Source organism: Seriola aureovittata, chromosome 10 (assembly GCF_021018895.1).
Source record: "Seriola aureovittata isolate HTS-2021-v1 ecotype China chromosome 10, ASM2101889v1, whole genome shotgun sequence".
Lineage (NCBI taxonomy): Eukaryota > Metazoa > Chordata > Actinopteri > Carangiformes > Carangidae > Seriola > Seriola aureovittata.
This window is the reverse complement of record NC_079373.1, coordinates 22,357,501-22,374,028: the sequence shown is the minus strand read 5'-3', so window position 1 is coordinate 22,374,028 and position 16,528 is coordinate 22,357,501. Positions and strand designations below refer to the sequence as shown.

Genomic DNA, 16,528 nt, shown 5'->3' with positions numbered 1-16,528 from the left:
TCTTTAAATGATCTCTCAGTCTGGTTCAGTAGAATTCACAATCATGGGGAAGACTGCTGACCAACAGTTGTGCAGAAAACCATCATTGACACCCTCCACAAGGAGGGAAAGCCTCAAAAGGTAATTGCAAAAGAAGTTGGATGTTCTCAAAGTGCTGTATCAAAGCACATTAATAGAAAGTTAGCTGGAAGGGAAAAGTGTGGAAGAAAAAGGTGCGCAAGCCGCAGGGATGACCGGAGTCTGGAGAGGATTGTCAGGAAAAGGCCATTCAAAAGTGTGGGGGAACTTCACAAGCAGTGGACCGAGGCTGGAGTTAGTACATCAAGAGCCACCACACACAGACGGATCCTGCAAATGGGCTTCAAATGTCGTATTCCTCTTATCAAGCCGCTCCTGAACAACAAACAACATCAGAAGCGTCTTACCAGGGCTAAAGACAAAAAGAACTAGTCTGTTGCTCAGTGGTCCAAAGTCCTCTTTTCCGATGAGAGCAAATTTTGCATCTCATTTGGAAACCAAGTTCCCAGAGTCTGGAGGAAGAATGGAGATGCACACAATCCAGGATGCATGAAGTCCAGTGTGAAGTTTCCTCAGTCTGTGTTGGTTTGGGGAGCCATGTCATCTGCTGGTGTTGGTCCACTGTGCTTTATTGAGTCCAGAGTCAACGCAGCTGTTTATCAGGAGATTTTAGAATACTTCGTGGTTCCTTCAGCAGACAAGCTGAAGATGCTGACTTCATTTTCCAACAGGATATGGCACCTGCCCACACTGCCAAAAGTACCAAAACCTGGTTAAATAACCATCAGATAACGGTGCTTGATTGGCCAGGAAACTCGCCAGACCTGAACCCCATAGAGAATTTATGGGGCATTGCCAAGAGAAAGATGAGAGACATGAGACCGAACAACAAAGCATCCTGGTCTTCCATAACACTTGAGCAGTGCCACAGGCTGATAGCATCCATGCCACGCTGCATTGAGGCAGTAATTCATGCAAAAGGGGCCCAAACCAAGTACTAAGTACATATGCAAGATTAAACCTTTCAGAGGGCCAATATTTCTCTGTTTAAAATCCCCTTTCTATTAATTGTATGTGATATTCTAATTTTTGGAGATTTTCAATTTGAGGTTTTCATAAGTTGTAAGCCATAATCATCAAAATTATATCAAATGAAGGCTTGAAATATCTTGAGTTGCATGTTATGAACCTATGTCATACATTAGTTTCACCTTGTAATTCTAATTGCTGGAATAAACGAACCTTTGCACGATATTCTAATTTTTTGAGTTTCACCTGTATGAGAAACACTGCATGTAATTTGACTGTGCATGTGTGATATATCTAAATGTGGAACTAGCAGAAATAGCAGAAAAGCTAGAAGAAAATGTGTGACCCAGAAGGGGAGGGTTAGCGGTAACAACAACTACAGAAGGTGATTACTGTAGATGACAGAAGAAAAGAACAAGATTAAGGGAAGAGAGAAGAATGAGACCATTTTCAGCTCACTTTGGTCCATTTTCTTGGTGAAAAGCCTCAACAAAAGCGTCATTTAAAATCCATGTGTCATTACGGGCCCTGAGCCAGTGCAGATACAGAAACACACTACAAAGCCACTGCGATTTATGGAGAGGCCTGAGTTCAAATCCTGTTTTAATATACTGATACTGTAGTGTGGGCAAACCTTGAAGAAAATGCTTAACCAACTGTTTTAAAAATTGTGCCGACTCGGCTTGGACAAAGGTAAAGCTTCCTTGTCTTTGTTTAGCTGCAGAAGGCCAAAGAGGGGGCTGGTGTCATGCAGCAGCGATGTGACTGTGGTTCCTCCAGGGGCAGAGACTGTTGGTCTGCACTGAGCTCCCTCCAGACAAAGACGCAGATAATTTAGCTGCTGGTAACTGACATAACCGAAAAGGAGTCCCTGTCTTAAAAATCAAAGCTGTGTGCGTCATGTGATTATAAAAGTCCAGTCAGTCAAGTGCCAAGCTGGAAGCTCTGGTTCACATCAAGCTATTTAAAATACATTTACTACTTGATAGAAGCAAAGTATTGACCATTTAATTCATTTCATAAAATTGAATGTCAGAGAAAAGGATAACATTTATTCACTGAGATAATTTTGGTGGAAGTTAATCAGTATAATTTGTGATTATGCACGTTTACAGTGCATTACAAGCATCTACTGAATAAAATAACTTCGTTTCCTCAAAGGTTACAAAATCCTGTCCTGCTTTTGTATTCAGGAGTGTTACAAGACGATTTTTGAAAGATTATATTTCATTCTTCAATTTATTTTAGACACGTCATCCTGTGTTTATGGAAAATCTTTCTAGCCACTTAGCTATGAGTAAACCTGCTGCAGAGATCTCACTTAGATGCCTCTGCCATTACCAGCATCTTGTCTGAATCCAGCAGTGGATCCCCACCCCCCCTGCTCTCCTTTGCTCTTTGCGGTTATTGATTTCTGTTCCTGGTACTTGCCTCTTCCTACATGATCATTCTTGCATACAGTAAAATTTCTAGGGCACTAAGGCCCTGACCTTTGTACTTTACACGTTCGGTGGCTTCATATACTGATAAACTGGAAATCAAAGACTTTTACAGCTGAACACTCTGTAGTAACTCTGTACACAAACTGTACACAATAGCAGAAATGTTAAATATATTAAATTTTTCTTAATCAGTACTATCGACAAACATAGACCCCTCTCAGCAGCTAGATATATGCAAATTAGCATCCCACAAGTTTATATAGATTAAACAAGTAATCAAAAATACAAAAAAATTTGAATAATATCGAACAGCAATTATAGTAGTAAAAACATGAATCAAAGAATAAGTAAATGAAAATAAACATTACAGTTGTACAAATTACTCCTTTTAAAAAAGCAATGTACATAAGCTGTTTATTTGTGGTGGGTTTTAAGGAATCTACTGTATGTAAAAGTTTAATTCCATTTAAAAGACATTTGTAACTAAGAGAATGAGAGTTACAAGAAAAGAGAAAGGGTGATTTCATCATTTATATTTCGTTATAATGTCTTTCCCCACAATTGTAACAGAATGACAACTGTAAACGTTCACTGTTCATCTGTCCAAAACCTTCTTAATAAGGGGCAATCATGACTAATTCTAGCCTTGCCTGTATTTAAACTGTGCACTTAACATATTAAAGAGGTACATATTATTTAAATCTAGAAATACACCAATCGAAATTTTCTTGGGCTATTCTAATTTCATTTTTATTTATTTTTTTAAGTCTGACCTGCTGATTCTGAATTTGGCTCGATTCCAATTTAAATTCCAAGAAAAAAAATCGACAGTTATAAAGATTTTGTAGGAATCAAACATACAAATAATGAAACATTAGTAGAGTATATACAGTCATCTCATTTCTATAAATGTGATACATGCAGCACTGCTCTAGAGACTGCTGAGTCAGCAAAATGAAATATATAACATAGTGATCATAATTAAATATCTATGCTACTGTACTGAACTGAAATAAATGCAACACTATGCCTACAACATCAGGTTTTATGTCATAAAGAATTCAATCTTTTTTTCTTTTTTTTTTTTTAAACCAATGAAACACTATAACATCAGGATGAATGTTGTTATTCCCCGTACTGTTATTGTATCCAGACATTATAATTAGATTGCATAGCACTCAGGCTGAAATTACAATAACTGCAGGCATGATGTGTTTGAGTTTCCACATTCACCAGAAATTAACAGAGTGCAAAGCAATCAGGAGGAGATAATAACAGGTCACATGAGTTTGGAGATCTGACAGAGTACGCATATGTTCCTCCTGCATCACCAGGCAAAGGTGCCAGGCTAACCCCACGTCCTCTTAGAAAGACAAGAAAGCTAATGGTGTCAACAAAGGCTTGTCCAGCAGACAGGACATTATCTCCTTTCTTTCCTTTCTTTTTCTCATTCACCTATTCTCCTCTTGTTTTCCTCTCTCCTCTTGTTCTTCTCTTTCCCCGTCTCATCATCCATTTTGACCAAAATTGTGGTCATACCCCTCAGAGTTTTTTTTCTGTAAAACTGAATTTGTCCTCTACAATATGTAAGCAATTATAGCACTTACGTTTGTGCTGGTTTTAAAAGTTGTCAATCAATCAAACTCTGGTGCAGATCAAACAACCAGATGTTTGGGTAGTGACAAATTTTGGGAGAGGAAAAATATTCCCAAACTGTCTGAATATACAATATGAGACCTAACTGTAACTAACATCTACTATAAAAGTTCCTTGTATATTATACAATTAACATACATATTAAGTTTGGGAAAAAGACACATTTATTCCATGTTTTCAACTCTGACTTTGAATCAGTTCAGTAGACTGGCCCATATATGTATAAAAGTCTGAGAACACTTTCCCATTAATATATATATATATATATATATATATATATATATAGTGCAACTGGAGACAGGCTTTTATATATATTTCAGTGGGCCACAAAAATAAATCCACTCATGTCCCGCTTGACAATGAACAAGGTGACTATTTTCCACAACAACTTTCTATCAGCCCCTCACCCTCCATCTCTCTCTCTGTTCTAATCAAGGGGTTGGAAACAGACTATTCTGAAACAAGAGGGGGAAATGACATGTCTTATAAATAGGTTTAGTAAAAGAACCGGACAATAAAAGCTGTTGGTCTGCAGCTTTTTCTGAGTGTGTGTGGAGGACAGGAAAAGACAATTGTATTCGGACTGTCTCTGTGTTTTCATGGTGGAAACAGAAAAAAATCTGCCAAGCAAAATAAACATGAGAGGGGCTGGACGTGATTCATTTGCCCTCTGACACTGAGGTCAGTACTGTCTTTGAAAAAGGAGCTGTGGCAGTGACGATGTGTATGAGCCACATTTAAACCCAAGTTCACGGTGTGATCTTTGACGTGCTGAGCTACCATGACACCCCCGAACACTGTGTCTTTCAAACATTAAGCTGAAGCTCTCCCCATCTGCTGTCCTCTGCTAGGCGTCGATCCCCCTTGAAGGGATTTGAGTTGATGTAAATGTGTTTCAGCAAGGGGTAAAGCTCAGTTCCTGCTTCCTCTCTGCTACTGATGCTCTGTCCCCTCTGTGAGCAGCTAGACAATGCCTGATAAGGAATGAGAGAGTACATGTGTGTCTACATCTGGGTGTGGGGGTATGAGGGGACAGTACAAGGAGAACTGAGCATGTTTTCTGTTTGTGTGTGTGTGTGTGTGTGTGTGTGTGTGTGTGTGTGTGTGTGTGCATGTCCAGACAAAGTGTGTCACAGTTTAAGTGCTGGGCAGTGGGCCACAGACACACTTTAAACCCACAGCCAAAGCCAAGGGTAGTGTCTAAACAGGCATATTGGAAGGCACAGGGTCAGTATGTATGTCTGTGTGCATATATGTGTGTGTGTGTGTGTGTGTGTGTGTGTGTGTGTGTATTATGCAGCCCTGTCCTGGGCAGGAAGCAGAGGAAAGAGAAACAGCGCGACCATAAATGATAAAATAGAAAATAAATACTGTATGCGGCGGTCAATGTGCCACAAATTTGAACATTGAAACGATGCATCAATTTAAAATATTGATGTCGACACATTTTCAGTGTCTACTTCAGCCCTAATCACAAGTCCCCAGCAGAATGTAGCTGTACTAAATAGGTTTCTTTTAATCCCCATGAAGTAAACTAGGTTTCTTCTTTACATCATGTTTTACAAATCAAGTTACTGCAGGAAACTGACAATGACAATGAGGACTTGACTGCATGTGAATCAACTAAATGGGAGTACTTCCCATCATGCAGACCTTCTTGTCTGACATTTATGTAAAAAAGCAGACGTAAAGTAGATGCATCTTATCTTGTATCTGCCCCTCGGGGAGCTGACGTTGAAATCCAGCTTGCTTATGCATTTATCCTATTTGTTGGACGGCCATTTATCAATATTAATCACCTGACACTAAATACTGACTTAAAATTATTTTATTACAAGCTCGAGTGATTTAGGCCTCCACGGTAACAAATGTGTAATGTGTTGTGGCAAAACATATGGCAAGCTAATTTAATTCTAAATAAACAAAATTAACTTCTTTACTGCTGATTGTTTAATTACACATGAAACGGTTGCATTAAGTGTGTTCACAGCTTTTGATTAAAGTGATCTGTCCTTTAATTTCATTCCATCTTATGGAAAGTGACATGTTTTAAACATTTGTTTTCTCAGTCAGACAAACCATTTACACAAAGACACCAAGTCACACACACCCCACGCTTCAAATTGAATGAATACACTCTGCTGCATAACATATAACTTAGTGATAAAATAGAGCACCGGAGTATCTGCTCTCAAAGTCATTTGACGCGTATCTTAGGCCGAGATGTTGCAAAGTTTTGTATGTTGAGGTCTATCAGGACACAATTAACATTTTAATTTGAAAAATTTGAAACGCTAGACTACTGTATATTTGTTCAACTGATAAATATTCAAACATGTATTGAAATGTCTGTTTTTTCACTTGTGCCAGATAAGGATGGATGTTACTTGCTAATATACTGACCTGATTAAACAGTCTGGATGTGATTTTTGTATTTCTGCATCATTTACATTTATTAAGTCATGACAGTTCTTAGTGCCACAGCAATCCTTGTTCTTGTGTTACCTTACATACGTACTGGACTGGTACTCAGAGTTGTGGTATTTTAATCAGTATCGATACAGAAAAAAATGGATCGCTGCATCCTAATGTTATGATGTCACGATAGTAGACAGTCAGGACGACAAAACAAAAAGGAACATTGAATCGCCCAAAAAATGATATTCTCCTCAGGTAAAAAGGATGAAATGTGATGAAAATTAAAGCAATGTAAATTAGGACAACAGGAGCAAATATAACATCAAGTCTAGTGTTGTATTTGTGATATGTTGAAGGGAAAAAATATGAATAAATCATGGCAGTGTCTTCAGTGAAGCCCTTAACATAAAATCAATGTGTTGCCTGTTGGCACTGGCTAGATGTTACGTACAGTGTACAAATCCCATTTATTATGAAGTTGATATGTATGAAGGAAAAAAGACACAAGCAGCACATACAAGACAGAACTATGCATGAAGAAACACAGACAAAAAAAGAAAAATCCGACAATGAAACAACAGACAATGAAAACTGAGTGTGTTTGTTGACGTCACAGTGACCATCGGCAAATCAGATATCGCGCAGAAAAAACAATTTTTTCTCATTCCCCATTTTCTCTCCCATCCCTTCTCTTCTTCTTGCTTCTATTTTTGTACTTGAGTTTACTCTTTAAATCATTTTCTTCATCCTTCCTGTCAATCAAACCCCCCACCCCGAAACCCCTTGTCTCTCATAGTGTAACCTTTATTATTCCTCCTCTAGACAGGCCTCACATGACATCGCTGTTAATGCTGTGGCCTACAAAGACGCCAGAGATAAATAAGTACACACTCAAACACTTGTGAATGTTGCACACACTCGTCACATCGTTCTTCCCTCCTCTCTCCACACCTCATGTAGTCTTCCTACCTATCCCTCCTTTTTATTGCTTCACCTCATTACCATCTCTTTTCTCTTCTCTCCTCCTCCGTCGTTTGCTGGCACACCCCACCCTCCTCCTGCTCTGTCTCTTTTTTCGCTCTCTCTCACACCTCTCTCTCTCTCTCTCACTCCTCCGCATCATGTGACTCTCAGCAGCAGTTGCCATGGTGACCATCCTCATTTCCCAGGAATGCAATCGTGTCTCTTATTCTCTCTCTCTGCCCTTCCCAACAATTCTGCCGCACCCTCCTCCATCAGCATCATCCTTGCCTTTCTTTCATCTCCTCATCTCCTCTTCCTCCCTCCTTTCCTCCCCCTTTGCTATTTTCTTCTTAATATATAGTATAGATATGTCAACATGTAATTTTCTGCATCATCTCTTATTTTCAATTCAACTCGTATTATTGATACAAATGTTAGATGTACTGCCAAAGCATCTTGAGGTACACACACTGCCTCCATCACTCTCTCTCCCTGTGTCTGCCTTCGTGTCTTCTCCCCCTCCCTCCCTCTCTGTAGCAGTTGCTGAATAAGGGAAGTGATGAAATATTTAATTGTTGTTCAGCCTTCCTGTAGACTGCCCCAATGGAGCCCAAACACTCACTTACACAGGCACACACACATAGATATATATTTACGTGTGTGTGTGTGTGTGTGTGTGTGTGTGTGTGTGTGTGTGTGTGTGTGGTCCATGCCTTGCTCCACTGGAGCTTCCGTTGCCACCCTCACAGGGCATCCTGCAACCACACCCAATATGACACACACACACACACACACACACACACACACACACACACACACACACACACACACACACACACACACACACACACACATAAAGAAAGGATGTGGCGGATATGGGGCATGTACAGTGGAGTGGATCGTTACAATACACTTAGTCAATAACAGCATGAGAGCGCAGTAAACCACAGCAGCAAATGGTGGATGTGCAGTGAGCTTTATGAGCCTGTGTTCACAACATTCGGGCTCTGATCTCTGTTCATTTCTGCTGGGAGAGCTGCTTCACTGTACACTTCATAGCTGTTTTGAAGAGAGTCTGAGCCACCAGTTTAGTGAATATTTGCTTCGTCATCCATTCTTCAGCCGGCTATGAAGAGGAGAACTGTATCCAGCTTCCAGCAATAGTTGTACCAAAATGCTGAGATGATTATCAGACTGTTTGGTTCCGATCAGGATTTAGAAACATTTCATTCAAATTCTGTTGACAATCATGGGGTTTAATAATTAATAAGGATGGTTTTGTTTTTTATCTTTCGCCAAAGTTTCGACATTAACCGTTGCTTATTTAATCATGAACATTTGAGTGTGTATTCAATTTAACTTGCGGCATAATACCCCGAACTTGCATGTATTTCTTGGCTTTTTGGTTCATTTCTGAACACAAGTTTCATTTGGTCTGTTCTCACACAGACGAGTATAACAAAGGATTCCTGAGAACAAAGTTAGTGGCTTTGTGGAGTTATGTTGCTATGGAGCTGATGTTCTGCTCTGTTTTCTCACACTAGCGCACACACACACACACACACACACACACAAACACACACAAAAGATGTGCAATACTTAATTTAATTCCGGGTTTAATGTGCGCATGTGTGCCCATGCACACATCTAGCACAACAACTTGCTCACCATGATACAACCTACATTCCAGACATCAACCAAACACACTGTCAGCTGTGTGTACACACAATCAAACATTAACTAACAATATTAAATTAATCATTTACCTGCAATTCTCATGACATAAACGTCACACCCAGTGTAATTATTGGTTGACAGTGAAAAATGGGTCACAAGTTTAGTAGTTGAGGAGGCCTGTATTGCAAACATTCATTCCCTGCAACCCCCTACACACACATACATCCGTCAGGATCTCCATCTGTCTTTGTCGAAAGCCATTCTTAAAAAAGGCATTTGACTCTGCAACACACAAGTCTGCTCTTTCTTTTTTGTGAGATTGTGGTTGGTTGCGTCACACACACACACACACACACACACACACACACACACACACACAATATGATAAATAAATTGTTTACACACTTTCACTCGTAAACACATAATATGTCATATTTTAAAAGACTGTCATTGTAAGTCAATCTACTCATGTACAGTAGGTGATCCACTGCTTCCCATCTTTTGAAGTCCCCTTAGGATGGGTTGGAAAATTATGTTTATCATTCTATTCTTTTGATAGTGTGCATTGCTTATTTATTCTGCTTTATCCTCATATTCTAATGTGATTTTATTCTCCCACTTGTTCTTCTTTGCAGAACAGCCTTATTTCCCCACAGGGATGAATAAAACTTGAAATTCTCTCCATATATTTCTCTGTTTTTCCCACCTCAGATTTTCTGTCTCTTTCAAGCTAATTCTCGTCCCTCTATCACTCACTTTAACTGTCACCCTATGAGCTCTGAGCTCTCTCTCCCAGTTTCTCTCTTGTTGTGTCTTTGGAGTATCAGTCTCTCGCCCAATCTGCCTCTCTGTCACTCACTGTCTCTTTCTTCTCACACTTCATCTATACTTAGATCCAGGAGTGAGCTGTCACCCCTCCTCTTTCCAAACATACCTCTTCCTCTGAGTCTATTGGTGAACACACACACACACACACACACACACACACACACACACACACACACACACACACACTATCCTGACAGTCATCAAAAACACAGTGAATATTAAATAAACCCAGATGAAACATTAAATGAAAGTTGCTCGATCAAACACTGGAAAACTGAGAGGTAATGGAGCTCAAGTCCCTCCCAGCACATCTCTGTACTTTGGCACATGGGAGCTGTTATATAAAGCAAAGATAAACAAGTGAAGAAGAGCTGCAATATTTAGGATAACAAGTAGTTCCTATGTTTGGGTGTTGGCTGTCTGGCAGTTTAGCAGGCTAATTATACACATTATAGATGTGTCTATTGCTGCCTGTGTGTGTATTTGTGCCCTGCTGTCATCTATGCCAACCATCAGCGGTGAGGATTCTTAAATTATAACGTTTGTTCGTCACCTGGGTTGTGCCAAAGTTCGGCAATGCTGCGAGCCATTCGGTTCCTGTGCACTTCCTGTAGCTCTTGAAAAAGGACAATGTTTGCATTTGTCAGTAAAGCATTTTTAAAGTAGGCATAACTGTGATATTCCTGCTTTTGATATTTATGGACCGGGTTGTGATTGTCTCCTGGAAAGGAATGACCTTGCCCCTGAGATGGGGAGGCAGCAACTAAAGATATCACTCCTGAGTGAGTCAAATCAGTTCTCATTCAGACGACATGAGGCATTTTTCAATATTTTCTGACATTAACAGACAAAATGATTAAAAAAAGGAAAATAACCAGTTGATTACACCAGTTTTGCAGAAGTCAGAACTGTAGCAGTCGAACTTAGGTTCATATCTCAGCTGTTCTCAACCTTCAGGTCATGAACATCAGTGAGTCACAAGATCATCTGTGAATGGGGGCTGCACAAAGTAGCTTACTTTGTCTGAATTTGTGTTCAGATGACTGTACCAAAAGAGACAACACATTCAGGCTGATCAATGCTCTGGAAAAGTATGAGAGGTTGTTATGAAAATGAAAAAAAAGGAAATGTGAGTGGTGTTCGTCTGGAAAGGTTTAATTAGCCTTTCTTTTCTAGCCCTTTCACTTAATGCCACTTAGTTGAATCCCAATTCAATAACACATTTGTTTTCCTTACATGCAGCCAGTCAAAGCAGAAGTATCAAATGTGAATCCATGCAGTAACTATAGCATTAAGCTGATGTAATACAATCTCCGTGTTTGATCAGAGAGCGAGGCAGAAAGAGAAGGAGAAAAGGAGAAGAGAGAAAATAGGGCAAGGGTATGAAAATGAAAAGGGAGAGAATTTGTTGGGGCCCCCCATTTCAACCAATGGGATGTGAATAGACATGGCCAAAACACAGCATCCAATCACGTGAAAGATAGGTGGTCAGGTGACTGCATGGCTGGATGATCCATGGAGGTGGCCGGCTAGCCTGGTTGCTATGGTAACTGGTTGGTATCCTAGAGACTGTCAAAGGGGCTTATAGACAACTGGATGGTAAGACAAGCAGAGAAACGAGAGAGAGATGGAAAAGAAGAAAGAACCTCATCCCATATCTCATATTGGAGAATTTAGACAAGCACACAGACACTTAACTACATATAACTGTGTGCATGTGTGTTTTTGGAGTTATCTGGCCTTTAGCGATAAGAGCTGTTGAATCAGATTATCTTATTTTCACAGCTACACAGACACACACACACAGACAGTAGAGAAAGCACAGACAGAACGACCACAGTCAGGCCCAATGCTTCATTGAACTATAAATAATGAAAGTCCACACACACAAACACTCAAATACACAAATGCTTGATGAGCCCAGCCTAGATATGCCTGTGTATGTATGTGAATCATCTGTCAGTGAAAAAAGTTATGCAGACTGCGTATGCATTAGTGTGTGTCATCTCATCCTGACAACAAACTGAACTACATTTCTTATGTACTAGTTTTTCCCTAGAAATGTTTAATAACTGCCTTTTTGTGCATTTTCTGTGACTTTTTTTTTTTTTTTATACCATATCACCATGGTTCATTTTTGATGCTGATATGTTCATGTATAACCAATGTTTGACATTAATATGATTATTGAGAAGTGAATGCATAGTAAATGATGATGATAAATGCATCAGGGATAGGGTATAATGAACTTCCTCCCTGCGGTTTACTCTCTTTCTGCAAAGTCAGTCCTGACCACTGAACTTTTGAACCACTTAAAGATGAGCTTGTATCTGTTTAATGTTCTCCTTAAAGAATTTCATCTATACCTCTTTGAGAAACAGGTGATGTTAGAGGTTTAGTGACATAGGGACAATTCACAGAGACAGTTAGTAAACTACCGCAGCTAGCAATGCAGGAACACGCTAATCCAAATCAGTCACAATAGCTCTCTGAGCCTCTTTTTATTTTTTCTGTATTAACTTTGTTCTCAGGGTTGCACATCATTTTTATTAAATAAGGATTTCATGGAGGGGAAGATAAAGCTCTCTGAGCTGTCTTGTTTGCTAAATGTTACTGACTTAGTGACTTCCTCCATTTTGGACTCTGGTTCTCTGTTTCCTTAAAGATCAGCACTGTCCTGTCAAGTTACTGTTGATCAATGGCTAAAATGTATCTGTCAAATTTCATACAGATGTTGAATACAGAAGATTCATGCAGATTTACTCTGCCACTGAGAGATGAACTGATTTTGTTATTTTACATGCTTGTGTGACCGGGCCTTTATCCAGGAAAGTTTTTGAGTGGCATCCTGTGTAACACACGGATGTTATTCATACTTTCTTTCAACGGGTTTAAGGCAAAACGGAAAACGCCTATGCACGTGAAGAAGAGCTCTCCACCGTGTGTGTATATGATCGGGGGTTGTGGATCCCAGTGAGCGTGTGACAGCTGATGTAGGTGCAAAGTCATGAAAATGTTGGCACTTGTGTGACTGCAACACTCATGTTAGCATGATAATACTGTGCTGTGTTAGTATGTGCGTGTGCGTGTGTGTGCAATGTGTGTCAATGCTGTGGGCAGTATAAGACTAGAAAGCAGCAGTGATGCACTAGCTGCTTGGCTGACTGGGTGCTTTAACACACACACACCTTCCATCTTTTTTTTCACATTTCTCTGTCTCACCACTCAGCCCATTACTCCAGTCTATTCAACAGCCCCCCTCCCCCCTCTCTCTGTAGGAAGGCTGAAGAATGGTGAAGAAAATAAGCTATGGACAGAGAACAGCTCAGCCACACACAACCTCACAGAGAGAGAGAGAGAGAGCGCTGAGGCGTATTACTGTGTGCATGACAGAACTCATACAGGACTTACTATAGCAGTGAACCAATAAAGAACACATGAGACCATACAGACATTAAGTCATACTCTCTCTTTTTCTCTATCCTGCAGCACCTTCCCTTTGAGTCACCTTTTTCATTACAACAGCCTCTAGTTCAGTCTTTATCTTCCATTCATACTAAGGCCCTGAGCTGCTGCACAGTGACTGTCACAAGCCCTGTGAGCGTGTTAAAATACATGTGCTGAGCGAAAACAATGCAAGCATAAAAACTGAAACTGTAACAGTAAATAAAAGATACACAAATTATTTATCTGAGCTGATGTAAAAGAAAAGGTAAAAAAAAAAGCCACTAGTGCAAACATGAAATTCATCATGTCTGTGAAATATTTGGTTGTAGGAGCTTGATGGCAAAGTGACAGCTTGCAGGGCTAGTGGGTAAACTACTAACCGCCAACACGCTAGTCAGCTGGAAACATCCACTAGTCACTCACAACAGCTCCTCTCTCTATTTTCTCTGTACACTGTACCATTTATTCCCTCTTGGCATGTTGGTCTTTTGATTGTTAGAACAAGCTACGACAGCTTCTTCCATTTTGAACCCTCCTCCTCTCCGTTCCCTCAAAGGTTTGGGCTGTCAAGACAGCTTGCTATTTGTCAAATACAGATTGACAAATTTACTTTGCCCGGCAGACTTTTCTACGAATTCCACTGAAATTACTTCATTTTGCCGCAAAATTGGGCCACATGCTCATGTGAGCAGGCCCCTGCTTCTGATCAAGACATTTGTCTATATGATGCATTTTTGCTTTTCCCAATCCCAAAGAGAGATCTCTCTTTTGGAACCTGTTTGCAAGGGATGACGGCACATCTCTTACAAAAGTGTGGTTAAACTTTACTGGAGTCGATGCTGACGATGTTTGTTGCCTCAAGTGAAACAACTCGACATCTAGCGTCATTCAGGTGGAGAAAAGCACAGTTTTCTGGATTCAATTTATTACCAGGACAATGTACAATGTCCTCCTAAGGAAAGGAGGAGGAGAGAAGAGAGGACAGATGATGAAGGACAGTGAGACACACTGAGAAAGAGGGAAAGAGGGAGGTAACTGAGGATGGTTGAAGGGTTTCAGTTAAAAATCCAGACACGTTGGGGCCCTTGTCATTGCTCAACAACACATGCACACACACACAGACACAGACACACACACACACCCTTGAGCCTTTTCTCCCCAAGCTGATCAATAGAAGCACCACTTAAGATTGCAGCACAAAAAGAGCTGGAGAGAGAGGGAGAAAAGAAGCCTCCTGAGGAAGAATTAGGACTGATCCAACAGTGAGTGCTACTTAAATCCTCAACTGCAGTTTACAGTATATGCACACATGCATTATCCTGTGTATAGGTTGACCAATGATATTCTAAAGTTATTTACTACACCATACAGAACAGATGTCTGTATGAGGTAGGGATTAAACATTTGAAGACTAACACAGTACTATACTTTTATACTGACCGATATCGCAGTTTAAATTCATATTATTTTCTGTAAATCAAATCAAATCATATGTATTTTTGGTGAATATAGCAAAGATATGTTTGCATAGTACCAATCATAATCACAGACTTCCATGTTCTCCCAGAAGTTTTGTGGAGCCAAGCTACAATTTGAGGCTTGAGTGATATCAATATTTTATAATTATATTGTTGCAATTTATGTTACAGGTATAAGTGATGCTGCCAGTTAACAGCAGTTCAAAGTTTTATTGTTCACATGCCAAAGTACAATGTACAATAAGCAAAGCAGTGAAATGAGGATCCAACTTGGTAGCAAGGTAGACTGTGCAAAACTGCAAAAGAAAACTGATGTAGCTTACATTTGTTAAGATACTGTATTAATGGTACATTTAATATTAGTAAATAATATACCTTTACAATCATGGCAATCACAAGTCCCATTACACATATTGACAATAGCTGCTCTGGCAAGTTAATTGACAGTACCAATGAAAAACTGTTGGTACAACGTTTTGATATCTGACTGACAACCCCTAATCATAAGGGTGACAGGTCTGTATTGTACCTTCACAGTCTAACAGGACATGGCTTCACAGCCCTGATAGGATGGGTTTAAAAGTATAAAGAGCAACTGACAACCTGGTGTCACTCTTTCACACTTGACAACTACTGAGCTACCTCCTAGCCACCTGTCTGAAATTGACATGTGTGCAAAAAAAAAGAAAAAAAGGCGGTGTCATGAATGGTAAAAAAAAAAAAAGTACCAATCCTTATGTTATTTTTCAAACATCAAAAATAATAGAGTGGTATTTCTTCTTCCATAAAACTATCTTTGGGTAGCTTAAATGAGCAGGCACTCACATACAGAGATCTGTACGTATGCTGTTTGTCGTATGCTGAGTAAATTTTCAGCTGCTACAGCTTAAGACACAGTTAATTATGCAAATTAAATCCTAGCTTTTGCAATTTTAAAATTTCACTCTTTCAAATGGCAGTTTTGATGTACAAAGGATTAATTGTTGAGCCCTCGTGATATGAGCAAGACATTCTAATTAATCAAGCTGAACACGATCAACTACAATGCAATTCTCACTTTTTGCCTTTCCATCAAAAAACAACTTTTTTTTAACTATTGTGAAATGAGTCTGTAATTTCCCACAGGACAACATTGCCAAGTCTGCGTCATCATTTATTAAAAAAAAATGTGTTCCATCCCTGTTTATTGCATATTACATTTTCTTTATAAATAAATGGATGTTTTAGTTAGATAGATTTATGAAGTGATAAAACAAAGATGGTAGGACAACTGGACAGATATATGGATGTTTTCGTTTCAACGCGCGCGCGCACGCACACGCACACAAGGGACACCCATTTAAGGGTAAATTATTTATGAACAGACAGATGCAGCTTTTTATGAAGTTAATAATTGAAAAAAGATGAATTAGAGGGATGGGGGAGGAAGAGTGAGGGGAAGAACTGGAGAGAAGAGGAGCGAAAGAGGGGAGAGACAGGAAGGGAGAGGAAATAGAGATGATATTTTTTAACAGAACAATTTACATTAAACCAACTCAAAATGGAGGGCTGGCCTCCTCACCCTCCTTTCCC

At 39.6% G+C, this 16,528-nt stretch overlaps 1 protein-coding gene across 3 annotated transcripts in view; it reads right to left on the bottom strand.

The window, feature by feature from the left end:
- LOC130176849 (guanine nucleotide-binding protein G(o) subunit alpha) overlaps positions 1-16,528 on the bottom strand; it is an 85,669-nt gene that overhangs the window by 31,155 nt on the left and 37,986 nt on the right. The gene's annotated exons all lie outside the window — the stretch shown is intronic.